At 41.0% G+C, this 22,732-nt stretch overlaps 1 protein-coding gene across 2 annotated transcripts in view; it reads left to right on the top strand.

Annotated features, from left to right (window-relative positions):
- The window catches only part of PRKCA (protein kinase C alpha), a 264,506-nt gene that overhangs the window by 8,153 nt on the left and 233,621 nt on the right, over window positions 1-22,732 (top strand). The window lies entirely within an intron of this gene.

The following is a 22,732-nucleotide window of genomic DNA, read 5'->3' as shown; positions in this document are numbered from 1 at the left end:
TAGGTATTGTGAATACATTCAGATGAACTTTTGGACCTTTTTAAAATCTGTTTTTGCTGTTGCAAGAAGTAGAATGAATGAATTTCAGTTTAATGTCTTTCTTGGGACAGAAAATAACTTTTGCTATTGCTGTGAATTGCATTATTGGCAACAATATGAGCTAAAGGGATTTGAGTCAAAATATGCCCTGAACAGACTTTGAATGTGAAAGTGCAGAGCTGCACATTCAGCCTGGTAACATCTTCCCCGAGAGTTTGGGGTGCTTGTCCTTGATATGTTGCACATACAGAAACACAAAATATCATGAAGAACATTTTGTACCTATGTTAAAATGTAACTTAGTTGGTATAGTGTGGTGACTGAACATGATTTACACTCCAAGGCTCTGGAAACCTTCGTATCCCAGATGGTGAGCCACACAGAGTTGGGAACTTCGTGCATGCAAAAAAATTGCTGCTTTAATCTGGGTATTTCCTTAGTCTATTCTAGAGTCTTCTACTTAATCACTGTTTGAGATATTCTGTGTAAATCAAAGTATTTTCACTCCGCCAGAAATGTTTATAGCATGTTAGTACACCATTAGTACCTTTTAATTACTAACATGTTTAGTCATTATAAGTCATCATTATCATTGTTTTCTGGTTGTATAAGTTATATCTTCCTGCCGTAGAAACTGATCATATCAAGCGGTTGAACGATTACAGCATTTGGCCTTATTAATTTTGAACTGTTAGTGGGCAGCTGATGGTAGCAGCTGCCAAATTTTGATTTGTGGCACCTGCAGGTTGAAAAACAAACACCCTCTAGCTTTCTGATCTGCTGAAATAGTGCCAACATGAAGCCTTGTGAACAGCTCCACATGAATTACACTAGGGTGGTAGATTTTTGAACTGCACTTCAGCCTCACGCAGGATCTCATTAAAAATGCTTTTTAAAAATTTTTTAATCCAAGCATTAAAAATGCTTGTGTCCTAGTTAAGCATGCTTAGGAATGCAGCTGTAGTGAGTTAAGTGTGAGGTGATGAAGTTAAAATAGTTTTGGGAGGAGATAATAGTATTGCAGAGGCTATCGTATGTAGCATTTCAGTTATGCTTCAGTATCTTTGTATTACCTCATGTTCCCTCACAGCCACATGGTAGGGTGAAACTGGTGTTGTGATCACCATCCTACTGCAGAAGTGGAGAGAAAGGCTGATTCAGGAAGAGAGAAGGAGGGAGCAATATCAAAGGGCTCTCTAGAGTTCATGGCTATGCTAAGATTTGGACAGAGAACTTCACAACTTACACTTACTCACCAAGGTATTATTAGCTGCTGCACATGACACGCAGCACTGTGTTCTGTTGTTGGACAGAGCAGATTAATTTTTCTATCCATAGTACGCCATGTCCAAAGTGGCTCGTAAGAGAGTAATACATTATAATGTTTAACAATATATATATTTTAAAAAACTTCAACAGTTACAAGATATATCAGAAAAAAACCCTACACAGAAACAATATTTCAATGGGCCAAATATATATCTAGCTAATAAACTTATTTCTGCACTAATACCAGTTAGTGTTGCACTAATACTATCCTGGTTCACAGGGATGGGATCTTTGGATGTTCAAAGTTTCCTACTCAAAAAACCAAACCAAAACAAAAGCAGGCACAAGAAGCTTGGTTGGAAATAGGCCTTGCTGTGCCTTGAAACCTCCCAGTTTAGGCTGTCTTTCTCTCAGAAGCATCACATTTAAATTTTTGTAAGGTGTCAGTGAAGTAGGTAGAACTCCCAGAATTATGGTATTTATAGTCAGAAAACCCCAAACTCTCATACCTACAGGTTCATATCTCTAAAGCCAAAATAACTAGAAGTGAAGATATCTGGATGCTGGTCCTATATGAAGCTGTTCCTTGGTTATCATCATACCCTGAGTTTCTTGATTTATATCCCACCATCAAAATGAGGTTTAGCTGGTGGGACTGTGAGGTAGGACCTCATTTACAGAACTGTTCTGAAAGACTGGGCCCATCTTTGACAATGTTTAGGTGGACAGCGAAAAACATTTTCATTCTGCTTGTCTTTCAGTGGTTTTAACTTTTCCGCTCTTTTTTGTTTTTGTTTTTAAATCCCCATGATCTGATAGGTTTTGTGTGTATTTTAACTCAGATGATAGATTTCTTGGTAGGCATCTAGGAATGCTCAAGTGGATTTCCAAATATCAGTAATAAGTTAACATAAAAGTTCTGGATTGTTTCCCCATTATCTAAGAAACTAGTATTGAAGAAAAACTTTATTTACTTATTTTGAATCTCCTTTGTCACCAAGTATTTTAACATCTTAATACTTTATCATCTTAAATGTTTATGGCTCAAAAGTATCAAATTTTCCTGAAGGAGGTTTTATTTCTTCAGTAGACAGATTTAACAGTGAACTGCCCTGTTTCCTTTTTAGCCAGCTGCTACCTCTGGAAAGGCCATACTGTACATTGTTTCTTCAGTGCAGCCGGAAGTAATTAGGGCCCATCCCAATGTGTCAGATATTGGGTGGCACTCAACCTTTGTCCCAGAAAAAGAACTAGGCTTGTAAAGTGGGTGGGGAAGGGGCTGAGAATCAGCAGCTGGTGCAGCTGCTGCTGAGGCAAATGCCAGAGTGAGCAAAAGCAGCACTGCACAAGCTTGCCAGTTGCAGGACTGGGAAGGTGTGGAGAAGCCCCAGGATGCAGGTGGTGAAAGACCTTTGAGATGCATGCAGTAGGCAGGGGATACGGAGTCCCTTGTGCCGAAGAGCAAAGCAGGTTGAAAGAGCCTCAGGACAAAGATGTTGGGTGTGATTTTTTTCTTCTTCTCCATCACAGCTGCCTTCCTCAGAAATATTTTGGCCAACAGGGTGAGAATCTTCATCAGGTGAATGTGTGGGAGCTTGAGGAGGACGGATGGTTTCCTTCGAGTGTGTGGTCTGAAGATATAGAGCTAGTCATCAACCTGGTTCTTCCCTTCCTCCATGCTTCTGAAACATTGTTACTAAGCAGCCCCTCCATTAATCATCACAGGAATTTCTCTGAAGTGCTGTGACTAAACATGCACAGACTCTTAAGAGAAGTACCTCACATTTACATTAGCTGTTGCAAGGCATCTGGGAAGAAGATATTGTTGGAAGGCTGATGTCAAGCAGTGCCACCGAAGTCTCAGATGCTCTTAACGTGGAATAGTTCACACAGTTGAAAGCAGTCTGTAAATGCGCGAGTCTCCTTGTTAGGTATTTCATCTGTTTTTCCAAATTTCATTGGGTGTTTTGTGTCCCCAGCTTAGTTGTAACTTTGGGCTGGGCCCTCATTACAGGCTGTCAGTTTAATTTTACTCCACAGCCCCTGTTTCTGTCATGTTCTTGTATGAGCAGCATGCAGTGGATCTTTGGTTTGAAAAGAAGGTGCATTTAGAGCCCAGTGGAATTTTCACTGCAATCAAAAAGTCCATGAAATGATTTTTGGCTCCTCAGATATCTCTGAATAACCATAAATGTATCCTTTCCTAGTACAGTATTTTATTCAAATATCAGGAATGGCCATATTATACTCTTTTAAATCAAGCGTATCTCCATAAGCTCAGTCAAATTTTTCACAGGCTGGGATCCAAAGGGATCTGTAACATTTTGTGTTTGCTCAAATGCCGCTTCTGGGAACAGAGGATTGCAGCATGATGTTATGGCCCTGGGAAATAAATCAACCCCGCTCCATGTTTTCTGCTCATGCATGGGGTTGTTTAGGTCTTAAACAAAACACAGTGCCTTCTGTCATAGTACTAATTCATATGTTGTCACACAGTTTCCAGTATTTTATCATTGCGCACATCTGTTTATGATACATATTCTGTGAATAATTTAACTGTGTTAACTTGTTGATATTCTGGCATTCTTTCAGCTTTTGTAAACTAGTAGCATGTATTCCCATGGTATTTGTTCTTAAGATTTCTGGAAAGGAATATTTCATACTCTTCATAAGCAGTTCTTCTGGTGTAGTCCTGGAAGCATAGTTTGTTAATACATATTCTGACAGCTTATTTTGCAGAGTATGCAGAAGAACAAACCAAGTGTGTAATTAATGACATTTATTCTACAATAAATTATGTGAAGGCATGACAAGGAAATTGCTAGAAATGAGGCAAATGTAAAAATGTATTCCCCTGCCTCCAGAGTATGAATGCTTTGTATGTTAACAGAATAAATGAAAAGTGAGCTTGTGTTTTATTCTTTTTCATTAACTATGTGTTGTCATGTTCCAAATATCTCTTTTGGCTACTATTTTGAGTAAATTATTTCCTTGAACAGCAGCCTGTGGTTGCTTCTGGGGAAAGGAGTGGCTGTAGAGGGCACAGGTTTGGGAGGCCAAGCAGCATTCATACTATTGCTTCTAGCTTAAGCAGGGGGTGTTGATGGAACTGAGTTTAAGACTATGAGGAGCACTGGTTCTTTGGGACAAGCTCCTTTTGCCTCCAGCAATTATTATGCAAATAAGGCTTGTAATACTTGGAAACCAACTCCATACTGAGAGTTACAGAGCCAGTGGCAATAGATGGACTCTTTTTCTACACTGATTCTGTTCCTTATCATTTCTCTAGTGGTGTGAGTGCAGGAATAGCCGTCCCATCTGGAGGGTGAATGCTGGTGAATGCTCCAGAATGTGATCTGGGGATGTTTGTGTTTTTGAGCAGGGACTGATTTTTTAAGCTGCTACTGTAGTTCAAGAGAGCCAGACTGCAAATAGAAATTGGGCACAGAGGGAAGGAGCCTGCTCTTTTGTTTTAAGATCTTCATGCACTCAGGATGGTGGCCAAGATGGCTAAAAGGAAAAGAGGATTAGGGCTGTTAAGCCCTGAATCATTCTGTAAATGATAGGATTTCAGTCCAGTTAGCTTGCAGTGGAAGTGACACCTGTTGAAACTCTCTGTTCTTTGCACTCTTTAAAGGCACAGGGGCCCTGCCATCTTTTGCATTTAGCCATCTTAACGTCCATCTATAACTCCTTAGCAAAAATTGCAGAAAATTCCAAGTGAGGTTCTGGAGGGCTTTATTTTGGGACAGATAATTCTCTAACACATTATCATTTTGGCAAAGTCTTCAGGTGACACAATTTGATTTTTTCATGTGCCTCCTTATAAGGAAGGCTGGGCAATGGCTACCAAAGCATAAGTCCCTTTAAAGAGGGAAGCCAGAATCCCAATTGGGATTGTGAGTGTAATTGCATAATTAATGGTGATAGATTGCAGCTAATTGAGTAGTTGTTCATTTACATTGTTGATCACGTGTGGATCATTTAACTTGGCACATGGCTAGGAATGCAAGTGGCAATTCATTAATTAGCAGCAATTCATTGCTACAATTTACTCGGCTAGAATTACACTAGTACAGTGGTGCCTTGCAAGACAAATGCCTCGTGGGATGAAAAAAATGCAAGATGAATGGTTTTTTCAATTGCTATGGTGCCTCGCAAGACAGCTTCTTCTATGGCTTTGCTTCGCAAGACTTTTTTCCCCCCGCAAGGCGATGCCTCGCAAGACCAAAAAATTTCATTCGTCTTGTGAGGGTCCCATAGGAATGCGTTGCAGTGCATTCCTATGGGAATCTGCTTTTCGCAAGACAGTGCTACTCGTGGAACAAATTACATTCGTCTTGCGAGGCGCCACTATATAAATCCCCAGTTTCATTTTCTTCAGCTCATGAACATAAGAGCAGGCTGAATAGCTCAAGGAATCTGTCTGCAGAGCCAGAAATTGGGAGCCAGACTCCCCTCTTTGCATCCTAGAAAAGCCAGCCTGTGTGGCCTTGGGCAAGCTGCAGAAGGGGGGAATGATAAAGTTCTTCAAGTATTCTCTACCTAGAAAACTCTGCAGGGAGCCGCCAGGATTAAGGATTGACCATGACTAAGGATTGACTGGAGGAATCCCAAGCAGGAATAAAGATTGCTGGAAGAAATATCAACAACCTCAGATATGCAGATGATACCACTCTGATGGCAGAAAGTGAGGAGGAACTAAAGAACCTTGTAATGAGGGTGAAAGAGGAGAGTGCAAAAAACGGTCTTAAACTCAACATCAAAAAAACTAAGATCATGGCCACTGGCCCCATCACGTCCTGGCAAATAGAAAGGGAAGATATGGAGGCAGTGACAGATTTTACCTTCTTGGGCTCCATAATCACTGCAGATGGAGACAGCAGCCCCGAAATTAAGAGACGCCTGCTTCTTGGGAGGAAAGCGATGACAAACCTTGACAGCATCTTAAAAAGCAGAGATATCACCTTGCCAACAAAAGTCCGAATAGTCAAAGCTATGGTTTTTCCAGTCGTGATGTATGGAAGTGAGAGCTGGACCATAAAGAAAGCTGACCACCGAAGAATTGATTCCTTTGAATTGTGGTGCTGGACGAGGCTCTTGAGAGTCCCCTGGACTGCAAGGAGAACAAACCTATCAATTCTAAAGGAAATCAACCCTGAGTGCTCACTGGAAGGACAGATCCTGAAGCTGAGGCTCCAATACTTTGGCCATCTCATGAGAAGAGAGGACTCCCTGGAAAAGACCTTAATGTTGGGAAAGTGTGAAGGCAAGAGGAGAAGGGGACGACAGAGGACGAGATGGTTGGACAGTGTCACCGAAGCAACTAACATGAATCTGACCCAACTCCGGGAGGCAGTGGAAGATAGGAGGGCCTGGCGTGCTCTGGTCCATGGGGTCACGAAGAGTCGGACACGACTAAATGACTAAACGAACAAAACGAAGGATTGACTAAGGTGGCATGTAATTATTATCAAAGAACACAAACTTGAGAATGTCCTGGAGCCTTTTGTACCCCAAAGCAGGCTGTATTTTATAGACCTTGATGTTTAAGGAACTCTTGCATAAGTCAGTTAATAAATACATAGAAAATATTGCAGCCTTCACTTAATGTTCTCTTCTTTCTTCCATTCTTAATGGAAATGCTGTTATTTATTAATTTGAAATTGCATTTCTTGATTTTATCCACTTCTGCTGTATCATTGTTACCCAGGTGGGATTTCTGTTGTCAGTTTAAATACACTAAATTTTTAAGCTTGATTGGACAACAGCTTGTATGTTGCTTAACTTGCACTAGAGTAGGGCCATTGAATCAGTGGGGATTTCATGGGTCAACTCTTCCATAAGCTCCATTGATTCAAATGAGTCTACTTTACCAGCTAATTACTTTAGCATTGCATGTTGCAGTTAAAGTAGGCCTATTTGAATCGATGGAACTTACAGAGGAGTTGACTCACTAAATCCTTGTTGATTCCATAGGTTATTCTAGTGTGATTTACTACTCTGAGCAACAGGATTTTGGCCATTATATCATAAATGCATCTTTGTATCAAACAGAACTGAAGTCCACTAATGTTTTAAAAAACAGCTTGCTGTGGACAAAATGTGCAGCTGATTATTGTACAGTTCATTAGGTTGAAGCAATGAAGAATCTGGAAACCTTTTATCATTGATGCTCTCATCTTCAAGCCCAGAGATAATTGATTAACCATTGTTTTATTTTCCATTATAAATTCATTATTTGAGTTTATCCCCTTAGTTATGGTTCGCAGTGCACCTTTTGACTTTTATCAGAAGTTTTTTTTTAATTGAGATAAGCATAATTAGGTAATTTGTGATGTGTGATTAAATTCATGAAATCCCAGTGTAGTTTGAGTATATGTACTGGGATTGAAATGAAGTGAGAGTCTTATGTGGTTAGCACTGAAACAACTCAAGCACCTTTCATTGACTGTTCATTTTGCCTATACTGTATATGTTCCTCCACATTCTGTAGAATTCTGTGTGGCTTTTTAAAGGATATTGTTATACAACACTCCAATAACACCCCATTGTTGCCTTTTATAGACCGTGTTCGAGTTTTGCTTTGAAGCTATTATTTAAAGAGAGCCAGTGTGGTTTAATTGTTGGGGTTTTGAACTGCAACTCAAGAGTCTTGGGTGGAAATCCCTGTTTAGCCATGAGACGTATGGGGTGGCCTTGAGCCAGGCACATACTCTTAGCCTGACCAGCTGGATTGGGCTGTTGTAAGATAAGGATAAAGCAAGGGAGGAGGAGAGCCACAACCATCACCTTGGAAGAATGGTGGAATATAAAACATAACATGTAGATCGAAGTAAATATTCAGCAACTGGCTTTCTTTAAAATTCCTGTTTACATTTCCTTTGTCATCTCACATCATTTCTGCTTTGTAGTAGGATCCTTTTTGATTAGGTGTATGCTGCGCTGAGCCCATTGTCTTCAGCTCTGTTTTGCCTGTTTACCTCAGCTCAGCTCAGCCTCCTGTCAGGATAAGTCTCCACCAAGCCTTGGAAGTGCAGTGTTAATCTGCTGTCATCTTTACATAGAGGTGTTGTTGTACTGCTTTATTTTTTAAGGGCAAATTGAGACAGTCTCCTGTAGGAGCAAGTGCAGATGCGAAAGTTTCTGGTGATGCTGACAGGCTAACAGAGCAAACTCAAGATGTGATGAGGAGGAGTATGGAGCTCAAGTCTGTGGAGCTTTCTGGCATATTGAAAAATTCTTTGGTCATTGTGTTGCCTGAGGTAGATTATGGCACAGGATGTTTTTACAGGATTACCATAATTTTCACAGTTGGCCACACTGGTGAGCTGGACTCAAAAGCACACTTTTATGTCATTCAGAGAAGCAACATTCTTCTTTTTTAAAGAAAAACTGCACTCTGGCAGCCCCATCTCTGTTGTGGGGCTTAGGGAGCCCCCAAGACTCTGGGCAACTGGGATGGTGCTCTGAGCATTGCTAGATAGCTGGTGCTAAATGATGGAGGATTCAATGTATTTTTATCTGAAATTAAAATGGTTGCTAAATTCAGATCGCAAGGGACGTGGTGGCACTGTGGGCTAAACCGCAGAAGCCTGTGCTGCAGGGTCAGAAGACCAAGCAGTCGTAAGCTCGAATCCACGCGACGGAGTGAGCGCCCGTTGCTTGTCCCAGCTCCCGCCAACCTAGCGGTTCGAAAGCATGCAAATGCGAGTAGATAAATAGGTACCATCTCGGTGGGAAGGTAAACAGCGTTCCGTGTCTAAATCACACTGGCCATGTGACCACGGAAAGATTGTCTTCAGACAAACGCTGGCTCTATGGCTTGAAGAGCGGGATGAGCGCCGCCCCCTAGAGTCGGACACAACTGGACAAAAAAAAATTGTCAAGGGGAACCTTTGCCTTTTTACCTTAAATTCAGATCAGAGCATTGGATTGGGTTTTTTTAAAGGTGAAGAGGCCAATCAAGCATCAACAGTGGGCTTTGCCAAGATGTGGGGATTCTGGCGACTCAGTGCTGACTCCTCTCCTGAACTGTAGACAGCCATATATAAATCTGTATGTGGAAAGACTTATTAGCAGTTTCCCATTATATCAGGTGAAAAGGTTGTTTTCTGGATGTGATATTAATGGATCTTATTTTAAATATTCAGTGTTTTTAAAAAAGGCATATGAATCAAATCAGAGGAAAGTGAGTCTCCTCTGCGGTTTGCAGTGATGATTCTGAAATAAATAAATAAATAAATAAATAAATAAATAAATAAATAAATAAATAAATAAATAAATAAATAAATAAAAATCCAGTGCTTTTCATTGTTTTCCACCAAGGGCTGTAAATGTGTCCCCTAGTTTGTGGTGCTTGGATAGCAATACTGTGCAAACAGGCGATAAATCTAAAATAAGATCTGCAGAAGTGAGCTAGCAGAGGCAGTGCTCTTGCTTTGTTAAAGAATGGAGATAAATTATTTCTTAATTACCCCAGCAAATTGTATCAGGGAGAGAAATAAAAATTGACTTAGTTTGTGTCCATATGTAATTATTTTCTTACAGTTCTGACTCAGAATATTAGCATGCTCCATTTTAATTTTCAAATACTGTAGTAGTATTAGTCGCCGTAATAATGGCTTTTTAAAAATCCCTTCTATTTTTCGCTATCTTCAGTTTTCAGATTAGGCCAAGTTTGCTTCCTCCCTCTGTTAACCATTTCGGATTATACTAATTGTGTAGGAGTACAGTAATATCTCTTTTGGCAGTTGAACCTGGGCAAACACTTTATGCGCATGTGTCCATTCATGCACATATTACCATTCGATGGTGTACAATTGCAGAGTACAGTTCATGATACTGAATAGTGATTGTATTCATTTCATGCAAATCCAGTTGCAAAACAGAATATTAGAAAAGTTGTTATTGTGCTGATGCCAGTATGAAAAAATGAAGTGAAAATAAATAATACACAACACACACAGCTGATAACAACAACTTCATTCAGGAATAGTTGCTAAGGCTGCGGTTGTGCAGTGCCTGGGACATTGTGCCCTGATCTATTTAATATTCTCCCAAGAGGTCGGCGATCCTTAGCCTCTCACTGGCTGTGGAAACATCTGAAGTCTTTACCTCTCCACTGTGTTCTCAACAATGGTAAAGTCAAACTAGGGAGCACAATACATCATGGACATGAGGGAGAGGTCTTGGATCTTTGGAACTGGTGTACATAAGTTCTTTCTCATTAGGATCAGTGAGGGGTGGATTATGGGGGTAGGGGAGAAACGACAGAAAGGAAATAAAATGACCCTGGATAAGGTTCTTCCCCCTCACTCACACCTGTAACAGTACTGATTTTTGTTTAACCTTGTGTATTCCATGATTCTCCACTGGTTCTCCTAACTGAATCAGATAACTGTTGAAATACAATGTGGTGAAATATATGCAAGAGCAGGAAATTGGAAAATTTCAGACATATTGGATTTGCTTTCACTTTATTATTTTAGGAGAACTTAACTTCAAAGATGTGTTGATGGCATTTTGCCCTTTGGCTTCTGGTATTTGGAACTGGTATCATTATGAGGGTTTCTGGGTTGAGGTAAGGTAAGGGATTCCTTCTGGAAAGATTATAGGTGTTAAATCATCGTCTCCTTTTTCTGTGCAGAGTTTTGCTACTTGAATTTAGCTGTCTTGCAAACACAGAATTTTCCTGGCCATTAAAAAACCAGCCATGTAAGTTGACTTAACAGATGTTTGGTTAGTTTTGTATACACTTTCCAGGTTGAAGCAGTATCTTTGAATGCCTTGCCTGACAATGAATTCTGGATATGTTCTGATTTACCTGGTTACTTGTTGTGTATTGCACAGACAGTTTGCAGCCTTACACAAAATGCATGAATGTTAAAGAGTCGAGAAAAAAAATCTATGACAGAAAAGAAACGTGGACATCAAACAATCCTGGCCTGTCCCCCACTAATGAAGCCTGTGTTGCACAAAAAGGCTTAGGCTTGTTCATTGATCCATTCCCGTCCTCTGTTCCTCATTGCAGGTCACAGTAATAGATTCTGTGCTTTGCACAGGCACTAGCATCATATATGTTATTTGTACAATATCCTTACATTTATCCAAAAGATTTTACAAAGTTGTCTTTTGTTTTGTTAATTTTAGATCTGGGGAAATATGGAAGGGTTAAGCTGAATAAAACATTAGGTAAATTCAATTGTTCATCACATATTTCAGTAGGAAGAAAGTTGATGACTTTGCTGCCTAAACGTTCCTATTTCCTTGTCTAAGAGTCACCCAGATACAAATAACACAGTGTCTCTTAATTTTAGTTTCCAAATCAACATGCACGGTACTTACCATGGCTTATATACAAAAGAATTGCTGTTCCTGAAAACCAGTGCCTATAAAACCCATGTGCCTGTGTTCATCACATTCCTAAACATCTTCCTTTTCTTGTGGGTGATTTTCACCTGAAAATTAACAAGATTGCACTGTGAGAGCCAGTGAAGTGTAATGATGGGCTGGGATGCTAGATTTGGGTTGATGGTTGAACCAAGTATTTCTATTTCCTCATTGTGCAGCTCTCCTCTAGTTGTGATTTTTGTCTTAATGTTCAACTACATTCCTGTTTGGCACCGTCTTCCTTCACTTTCACTAAAAGTTGTTTCAAATTATTGCTGCTTTCTGCCAGTAAACTGATAACATCTGCATAGCTTAGATTATTGTTGCTTCTTCCACCAATTTTGAACTCCTCCTTCATCTGAATCTAGTCTGGCTTTCCATATGGTATGTTCTTTGTACAGATTGAACAGACAAAGAGATGCACCCTTGTCTGTTACCTTTGCCTAGAGGAAACCATTCTGTCCTAACAATAGCTTGTTGTCCACAGTACATTTTATGCATCAGGACAATCAAATCTCGAGGTAGACCCATTTCTTTCAGGCCAACCCATAGTTTCTCAAAGGCTGTGTATAAAGCATAAACTGGTCTTCTTTTGAAACTCAAATGCTTCTTCCTTTTCAAAATGCAGCTTGAACATCAGGCATTTCTCACTCCTTACAAGGTAAAAGAATTAGTTACAACACTTTGAATAACACTTTGCTTGCATGGGAAATTAGAGCAATGTTCCTATAGTTTACTCACTCCTCAGCATCTCCTTTCTGGCAGATTGGAATGCATATTAAACATTTCCAATCTGTGGGCCGCTGTTTTGATTTCCATATTTGTTAGGATTTTGACAACTTGTCTGTGTGGCTTGAATCAGTCCTATTAGTATTCTATCCGCTGGTCTTTTTCATTATGAAAGCCCTTTTGTGTCCTCCCCATGACCAAAAAATATTAAAAAATTAATTGGGGGGAGGGCAGGGATGCTGCAGACCTTTTAGAGAGAACAACATGTTTTCGAGGATATGAACTGTTGGGGTTCCTTATGTTGCCTGCCCCAGGCACATTCCTACAATTAATTATTCTTATAAAATATCTAGGATATTTTTTGTCAGCTTTCTTTACTACCTAAAGTTGGTTCAAACTACTGAAAACTGAAGTCTCTTAAATTTTGGAGGTCTTATTTGTGCTTATTTGTTCTGGGATGAATTTGTGGAATAGGTTTTTTTTTAATGCCTTTAGTCAGTTTTTGTCTCATGTACAAGCTGTTTCTTCACCTGTGCATGTAGAAAAAAGAATAAGAAACTTAAGCAGATGTTTCTTATTCCTTTTTCTATATGTCAATTGTAGCTTGGTGAGTAATTTCAGAAATAATGGCAAACATCTGAATAATAAATGGCAAGTTTCTTTAAAAAAATAACAGACAAATACAGGATCTAAACAGCAATGAGCATGAGTGGAAAATCTTTGTGGAGTATACTGAGATTTTGTGGGAGAGGGAAAAACTGTCATGCAGTAGCAATCTCTTAGAGATGAACTGTGAATCAATGTATTCCTGCTCTTCAGATTTCCTTTGTGGTAAAATGGCCTTGTGGAAAGTTTTTAGACATGGCAGAGCAACCAGGCAGGCCTTTTTTGCTTTTGAAACCAAAAACCGGAAGAGGTTGACAGAATGTAGTGAGGTTTCATTCACACATTAGTGTTCAAGTGGTCTGTTTGATTTTTAAATTGTCAACATGTTATGAAATCAGTATTGTATTCGTGGTTACTGTGTATGGGATGTGAAAGCTGGATAATGAAGCTGACAGGAAACTGATAGATTAATTTGAACTGACTTGGTATTGGTTCCCTTGTCATGGTTGGACCACCACCCGATAAAATGCAACCTCTCAGTGGCACTTCCCCTCCGCAGGGAGCAGGGACCCATTAAGATGGTCCACCCCTGCAGGCTATTGGATTCCATTGGATTCCAAGATGCAAAGCTGGGGATACCGGCTGATCTTGTTGGTGCTCCTGTCAAATCCCTGGCGGGTGAATGGTATGCTGCAGCCACCAGGGCAGCTGACAGGATCACTCCTAAATAGGAGGAGGCTAGAGAGCATTTTGTTTGACCAAACTCCGGGAGGCAGCGGAAGACAGGAGGGCCAAGCGGGCTCTGATCCATGGGGTCACGAAGAGTCAGACATGACTTAACGACTAAACAACAACAACAGAGGGCATTTGGAGATGGGCCCCAATGGCAGCTAATTTAAAAGCTGGAAAAATTGTGACTAACATCTACCTAGCCACAAGAATACCTTACTTCACTCTCCAGATAAGTGATGCCCAAGACCATCAAGCTGAACTTTTCTGTATTGTATGCAATTTATCCGGGACTGGTCACAGTGACAGGCCTCCCAGTAGCATCTCCTGTGACCAATTTGCAGCCTTTTAAAAACACAAAGTGGAGGCCATCCGCTGGGACCCGGATCTCTCCTTTTCATCAGTAGATCGAGCCAAGACGTCCTCTGCACTGTTTTGCCTGGTAAGTAACACAGTGTCAGCCTGTGACATCAGTTGAGGTTGACAAGGTGCTTGATCGCTGTAGGGCCACCTCTTCACTAGATTCTTGCCCAGGCTGGCTCTTGAAAGCGACCAGATCATTAACAATAGAGTGGGTGAAGGCTATTATTAATGGGTTTCTCCTTAAGGCCAAAGTACCCGTTGCCCTCAAGGAGACCCTCATTAAGCCAATTCGAAAAAAAGCCCAACTTGGCAGCTGATGATGTTATCGACCAGTCGCTAATGTTGCTTTCATTAGCAAGTTAGTGGAGATAGTGGTGGCCAATCAGCTTCAGGCGCTTCTAGAGGAAATGAATGCCCTCAGTCCAGTCCAGTCCAGGTTCAGGCCACGTCATGGCATGGACACGGGATTGAGTGCCCTGCAAGATGACCTTTTAAGGGCCAAATGTTTTTGTTGATCCTCCCCAACCTATCGGCGGTCTTTGATGCCATTCACCACGGTATTCGCCTGAGGAGGCTATCTGGGTTGGGGATTGGAGGATAGGACTTGGTCCGGTTCCAGTCCTTCCTGGGGGACTGTCCCTAGCGAGTACAGCTCGGGGAGATGTTGTCTGCTCCACGGACCCTTAAATGTGGTCCTGTAAGGGTCAATCATCTTCCCGGTGCTATTCAACATCTATATGAGGCTGCTAGGGGAGGTCATCAAGAGTTTTGGAGCTTCGTGTCATCAACGAATAGATGACACCCAGCTCTATCTGTCCTTCCACCCCTCTTCAGAGGGTGCTGTCTCATCCCTTGAGCACTGTTTGAATGTGGTGCTGGGATGGATGAAGGATAATAGACTAAGACCTGGGCAAGACGGAAACCCTACGGGTAGATGCCCCTAGTATTTGCAGTCTTGGTGCTTCCCTCTCCTGCGGGGGAGCTACTGTTTCCGTGAAGGATGAGGTGTGCAGCTTGGGCATACTCTTGGACCCAGCAGTATCAATGGAATTCCAGATAACATCTGTGCTTTGTTCCTCCTACTTCTGTCTAAGGTGGATTGCCCAGCTGCATCCCTACCTTGACGCCTGGTCCCTCACCACACTGGTTCATGCATTGGTAGTCTTGAAATTAGACTATTGCAGTGCCCTCTGCATAAGACTGCCCTTGGGGCTGCTACAGAGACTTCAAGGGTCCAGAACTCAGCTGCCAGATTGCTGAGTGAAGTTAGGAAACACCAACACATTTCCCCCACCTTGGCCACCTTGCACTTGATGTTCACTTTTGCACCAGCTCCAAGGTGATGGTGTTAACTTGCAAGGCCCTAAATGGTTTAGGACTTCAGTATCTGTCTGAATGTCTCCTGATCAGGTCTGCTGACCCTGTAAGATCGTCGCAGGCAGGGCAGTTGAGAGTTCTCGCCCTGAGAGTGGTGTGAAAAACAATCACCAGAAATCATTCCTTCTTGGTGGTAGCTCCCCAATTATGGAACAACCTCTTGCCTGAAATTTGCCTGCCCCCTTCATTGGAAACCTATTAAAAAAACCTGTTAAAAACCGGATTATTTAGACAGGCCTTCTTGGATCTAAAAACACCTTGATGCCATAATGCCTCCAATAACTGAACATCTAACCTACCGCCATGCTTCTCACTTCATTTTATGTTCTACTGTGTATTTTTATTGTAATTTGTTTTGTACCTTTTATATTTTAATAGATGTTGTCAAGCTCCCTATCATTGTGTTATTGCTGTCGTTTAGTTGTTGCAAACTGCCCAGAGTGGCCTTGGTTGCCCGATGGGCAGTATAAAACTCAAATAGAGAGATAGAGAATCCATCACCCTATCCATTACAACACTCAGGGTGTCCCTTAAAGTAAGATAGATTGACTCAATAAAGGAAGCCATGTGTCTTCAGTGTGCAAGACCTAAGCAGGGTAGTTAAAGAGAAGACCCTTTTGGAATTCATTAATTCTCCACAAGTCAGAAATGACAGCACGTAACAATGTTAAGGAGAGGAAAATATTTTTAAAACCAAAACAGGCGGAACAAAACAAGTGAATGCATTTACTTGTAATAATTTTTATGCTTTATTGTATATTTTTTATGGAAGCTTCTCAGAGTGGTCAATCTGACCAGATGAGCGGGATATAAATCAAATAAATAAATAAATAAATAAATAAATAAATAAATAAATAAATAAATATTAGGGTTTACAGAAATTCTGCAAATGAGATCAAAAGTGGTTAATCTCACGGAAAATTCTTCCCCTACATTCTGGAACCCTTTTTGCACATAGGAATCCTAAATAGCTGAAAAGGTACATCCAAACACTTTTCCTCCAGAGATATGCACATAACATCTTGGAAATCTACTAGCCCTTTCTTATGTATGTTTAGGCTTCTTAATTATTATTTTTTTCATACTAGGGATCCTTTCTTTTCAAAGATGGGTTTTAAGATTTTGGTCTGAAGTAGCATTATTGGTATATACACTATGTATCATTTATACTCAACTTAGCCTCAAATATTGTGATGGAGGAGATTTTTTAAAATTTCTTTTCATCAGTGAAAGCTGGTTGGTGAAACTCACAAAGAATAACATCTGATCTTGTTCTGGATGTGGGATAAAGAGTAGACTATGGCCTAGCAAAGAAACATAACAAATTTGAATGTTTACATTCATTTTCATGTGTGCTTACCTGGGTTGACAAGGAAGTCTTGTAAGAATTCAGAAGTGGAAGTTAATTGAATTTTCTAGGAATAATGTGTTGCTAGAACTTCTTTGTTTCTCCCTTTCTTCACCTCTTTTGTCTTGTAGGTGTGGTGTTGCATGTCTGCCTAGATGTAATGTTGTCTACTATTTTATCTAGTGTGCCCTAATACAAGTTTAGTTCTTGATTCACTTTATGCTAAATGAACATTTTAGGGACTTAGATAGGCACTTCCTATCAACTTCTATCTGTGGATGTATCTGTGATTAAAAAGCAAAACACTCTGTGTAATCAAGTTATAGTGGAGAACAGTACACCTAGATCTTTTATTTGATTTCTCCGCCTCTTTAGATAAAACAGTTCGGTGATTGGAAAGAGTTACATAATAGTAATCAAGAACAACAGTCAACTCATAGAATATTTGAAATTTTCATTTGGGCCAGAGTGTAAGATTCTGGCATTTTATTCTCAGTGCTCCACAAGAGATGCTGGAGGCATTCAATAAAAACTTAGATAATCACCTGGCAGACATGCTTTGATAGTATTCCTTCATTGAGCAGGGGGTTAGACTTCATGGCCTTGCAAGCCCCTTCTAACTTAACTTTTCTATGATTCTATGCTTACACATAAACCTTGTAACTAGGAGCTATGATAAGTCATCTACATGAATGGGTGTTATGGCGTGGGTTGACCATGACTGCTGATCCAAAAGCTGTTCTCTCTCCCAACCTTGCATCCCCAGATGTTCTTCGACTAAAACTCCCAAAAGCCTTCACTGCTAGCTGTGTTGGCCAGGATTTCTGAGAGCTGCAGTCCAAGAACATCTGGAGACCCAAGTGTGGGAACCACCAACCTAAAAGAACCTAATAACATGCATCAGTGTAGGTACTGTGTACTATCTAAAGGAGTTTCATGCTCCAGTTGCTCTTGAAGAATGATGTCTTCATGTGCAAGAAGTAAATTTTGCATAAACTGTCAAGTACTGGTGCATTGTTTATTGGAAGTACAGTATAATGTTAGTGATCTCATCTGTTCATCACTACCTTTCGTAGCATGGGTGGAATACTCTTGTTTCTCTGTATATATTTTTCTGTTCATTCAAGCACTAGGAAAGCTATGGTGGGACATGATGGGAATGTAGGTTCTGGTGTTAGCTTTCTGTGACTAACTGGAAAGGAAGCAGTGTTCACCCAAAGCCTGCAGGAATGTTGGATGGCACATTACATCTTTTTCTCTGGTTACACACGTGTAATAAAATCATATGGTGGCATGACAAATAAAAACAGTCAGCATGAGTAGAGCTTGCATGTTGGGTGGAAGGCCACAGTCAGAATTCTGAAAGCTTTGCACGTGCATGCCCGGGGCACGTGCGCACGCATACGCACACACACCTCCTCTCAGTATTTGAAATAACTTACAGCTGCTGAGTAAAGGAGAAAAGATTGCTCCATTTCTGAGTCATAAGGCTGTATGATGATGGAGGAACTACTTGGCCAGGGCTGCACTCCGTGGGTCCTATAAAAGTATAAAGCATTAAGGACATAGTTTTCTGAGAGGTACCCTGTTTGAAGTATAATGAGGAGGAAGACTACAAGGACCCTAATGCTTTGCAGCACCCACAGAACTATAGCCCTGACCAGCCTGTTCTTTTCTTGTCATTCAGCCTGGCTGCTGAAATTGGGCAGACTTCTCCTGTTTACCCAGCAGCTGTAAGTTATTTCAAACACTCCAGGGCCTTTTATTTGGCAGTGGTGAGGGTTAAAGCTGCCAGAATTTTGGCTGGGGCAATTTCAGCAGACTTCTGTGTGCTGAAGTTCCAGAAACAAACAAAACAAAACAACCCCAAAGAAAAACAAAGCAAAGCAAACAAAGCAACAACAACCACCACCTTCCCCAAGACCTATCCCTACTGATGTAGAATAAACTGCTCAAATTAGTAACCCTGTGATCTCAAAAGAGATATTATCTTTTTTTTTTTTTTTTTTTTTTTTTGGAATATTAAGGAAGTACGGTTTTGGCCTCTTATTTGCCAAGCCCAGAAACACTTTGTCAAGTAATTGCAGGAATACTGCATAAACAAACCTAGTTGCATGTGGCTGAAATTCAGATGTGCTGGAAAGGTCAGTGAATTAGCTGATACTATTTCAAAGGCTATTGCAGAAGAATTTTTACTTAAGGATAAGGCCATTTACTTTAAATGAGCAGTAAAGGAACCTGTTTGCAGCTTTCTAGCTAATTAGCTGAATTTTCTGAAGGGCATGGCTTTCTTCCCCTTCCCTCATTTTCCTTTGCTTACAGTCTTGTTTTCTGGATTCTTTCTTTTATGTTTTCCACAGTTCCAACTTGCATGCATGGAAAGTATGAATCCAGGACTAACAAGCAAGAAACCAGATCTCCTTGTATTTCCTGATTCAGAGGAAATGGCAGTGGCTTATTTTCTCTTTCCAACACTGGTGTTCTAATACTTTAAATTTAAAGACAAGAAGAGATAGGAAGAGAGATCCCATGGGTTGCTTTAGATGGAAGTCAGAGCCACAAGATAAATGGTTGACAGAAGCTATGGAAGGAACTGGGGTGTCCCTCTACTTTGTGATTATGAGAAGCAGCATTGTTTTGTTCAAGGAACTAGACAGTGGGTCCCAGCCTTGGGCCCTTAGATGTTCGTGGACTGCAACTCTCAGAAGTCCCTGGGCAGCACAGCTAGTGGTGAAGGCTTCTGAGAGTTTTAGTCCAATAACATCTGGGGACCCAAGATTGGAACCAGTGAACTAGACAAATCCATCAACTGTGCATATAACAAAAATGGGTTCATTAATTTAGCAGTAATCCAAATCTCTCAGTATCTAAGTTTCAGAAGAATCAATGTAACAGCATTTTGGACAGTAGTGGCAATTTAGCATAGGGGGAATAGTAGCCCTTTTGCTTTTATGTTACTTGAAAAAAAATCTGTTGTACGTGGATTGAGCTTTTGTGTGCAGGGTGTCATGTGGCCATCTGTTGGACCAAGGGTCTTATCTGACATGCCACTTTTGCTGTGTGTCACAGTTCGTCACTATCAGCATATAATTGTGAGATTTCGATCTTTGATTCCTTCTGTTCTGCTCTCTGTTCTTGTTTGACTCCATCAAACACAGACTTGTGGTCAGTGTGCAAACCATCAACATTTATTTCAGGAACTTCAATGACATTATTTGCATCAGGCTCAATTAACGTTCTCTATCTCTTCCCTGCCTAATGGGGTAAGGAAAGGGTTCTATCCTTGAACAAGAAACGGGTTGTCACAACTAACGTTCCAAGATCCCCGAGGGTCGAACTGTTCTCAGTCTCTCACTGCTGGCCCTGGTGATACTGTGAGCAAAGCCATAGTTGCTTCTTCCGGGTAGTCACCTCTCCTCGTTTGTTCTCTTGGCTCATAGAAGTCCCAGGTCTTGGAGGCTGTCTCCTCTCGGTCCCAGGCTGCACCCTCCATCTCGCTCTCTTTTGTCTTTCTCTATTCTGACCTTCTCTTCTTTTGGTCTATGTTCCCAGTCCCAGGTTTCTTTCTCTCCCCAGTAAGAGGGTTTCTGTGGGACAACTGCTTTCCTCCTCCTCTTGGCTTCCTTCCTAGGGATCATCAGTCTTTCCCACTTCTACATCCAGGGATTCTCTAACCAGATCCATTCCCACCCTGGGCAAAGGATCGTCTCCTGTTTTTGACTTTTACTTTCTCCTGCTTCTGCTTTCCTTTTTAGGCTCTTTCCCACCAGTTCCACCCACCCACCCTGGGGCTGCTCTTCCCCTCCTTCCTCTCTTCCCACCTCTTCAAACTGTTAGCTCAGCTATTCTACCTTCTCCTGATTATCTAATGTCCCATCACTAACACCTCCTCCAAGAGGCTGTTTCTGACCTGCTTCTCTGTTTCCACCCATCCTGGTTACTTTATTTCTCTCCCCTTTCTCCACTGGAATGGACAGTGTCCAGGCGTGAGGTGTCTCCCTCTCACCTCCCTTCTTACAATAATCATTTCATCCTTTGTTGAACAGAAAACTTTAACTCCCCTCCCCAATTTTTTTGAATGGGAGTCGCATCGCACGGGATGAGAATTCTTGCTAAAAAAGACCTGTCTTGGTTCTGGAATGTTTTGGATAGGACCTTTATCTGAATATAGCACTATCAGCTGACTTTGTGTTAAGAATTTATTTATAGCCAAAAGGTTAGGAGTAAAGGCTAAGGCAGTGAACATCTGTTGCATTATAGTCCTTTTTACCAGTTACCAGAAATGGAGTTGTCCTCGATAAACATGCAAGCATACTGAAAATGGGATAATTTTACTGAGACACAAAACTATATCAGTACTTGGTTGGAATGTTAAAATAACCACTCTGGATGTGTAAAATTGTTTTCAAAGAGAGTATTTTTAGGTTAGCATTTATAAGCAGTTCTTTGTCCAAGAAGCAGATGTTTTGTTTGAAAGACAATATGAAAACTGGTAATTTTACACTTCTGATTGGGTTTTTCTAGTAGAGTCTTAATACATCTGCCTCTCAGTATTGTCTATAATAACAGTTTTTGTTAAGTAATCTGGACAGACAGAGCAGAAGGTTGTGGAGAAAGAAATGCAAGCAGGCTTCAGCCAGTATATTTGACCTACATGCTACATCAGGTGTGGCAAGCATAACAATGGAGCAAAGGCAAGTGGAGATGGTTCTAGCATTGCAGTGGCATCTACACAACATCTCCAGTTTCAGTCATAGGTGCTAATGTCTGCCATGCAAGGTCAACTGAAGTTTCACATTCCCTGCTTTCATTTGCTGTTTGGTGTCTGAGACCCTCTGCTTGAGCCTTGATGGTCCCTCACCTCACCTCTTCTTGCCTCTCTTTTCCTTTCCCTTTCCTTTCCTCCCCTCCAATTCCCCCCCTTTTCTTCCTTATTTTGGTTGATATCCAAGAATATTCTCCTAGAACTAGGACACATGGTGGTTCACAGCATGATGTAGTGGATAGACTGATGGATACGACTCAGGATGCTTGATTGAAATCTCAGGCATGGAAATTCACTGGGAGTGTATGTGGAACTAATAAGACCACCCCTTAAATATCTCACTTATCTTGGAAGTCCTATTAGGGTGACTGTAAGTTCTACGTTGATGGCACATAACATACACATCAAAACTCAGTAAATTGTGCCATTAATACCTAATTAAGGAAACTGAAATACTGGCTGAAATCCTGCTGGCACAACTGTGCTGCAGAAGAGTGATGACATCACCCTCAGGGGAGATTTTCAAGAATTAAAGACTTCAATCTTTTCTCACTCGGTTTTTCTGTAATCTCATCTGCGGGTGGTAATTTTCTTTAATGAAAAACTTTTTTATGTCCCACAGGTAGTAAAGCTTCTGCACAGTGAAACTCATTGTGTACGAGTCAGAAAAGCTGCAGGAGAGATGGAGGAAGTCTTTAATTAACCAAAAATCTCCTACTGCTGGTGACATCATCACCCTTCTGGAGGCATAGTTATGCCAGCAGGATTTTAGCTATTAAAACATAATTTAACCATAAGGAATTTTACAAGCACATAAATCAAAACAAACCCCCCCCCCCATTGCACCATCTATCCCTTAAAAGCTCTTTTCTCAGCATCTAGTCAGTTGCAAAAAATCCTGCCAGGCGAAAAACATCTTTGCCTCTTGGATGAATATTCACAGTGAGGGGGCCCATCATAGCCTCCTTACAAGGACTTCTGCATCCCGGGAGTAATTGACAGGAAGGACTTTTTCCTACTCCCCTCTCCACTCCCCTTAGGCTGGAAAAGTGTGAGAAGGAACCTTCAGCTACTGCTTGGAAAAGTGACAGTGACCACTTAGTGATTCCCATCTT

The sequence above is a fragment of the Pogona vitticeps genome, chromosome 2 (assembly GCF_051106095.1).
Source record: "Pogona vitticeps strain Pit_001003342236 chromosome 2, PviZW2.1, whole genome shotgun sequence".
In the NCBI taxonomy this organism is placed as follows: domain Eukaryota; kingdom Metazoa; phylum Chordata; class Lepidosauria; order Squamata; family Agamidae; genus Pogona; species Pogona vitticeps.
This window is presented reverse-complemented; position numbering and strand designations above follow the sequence as displayed.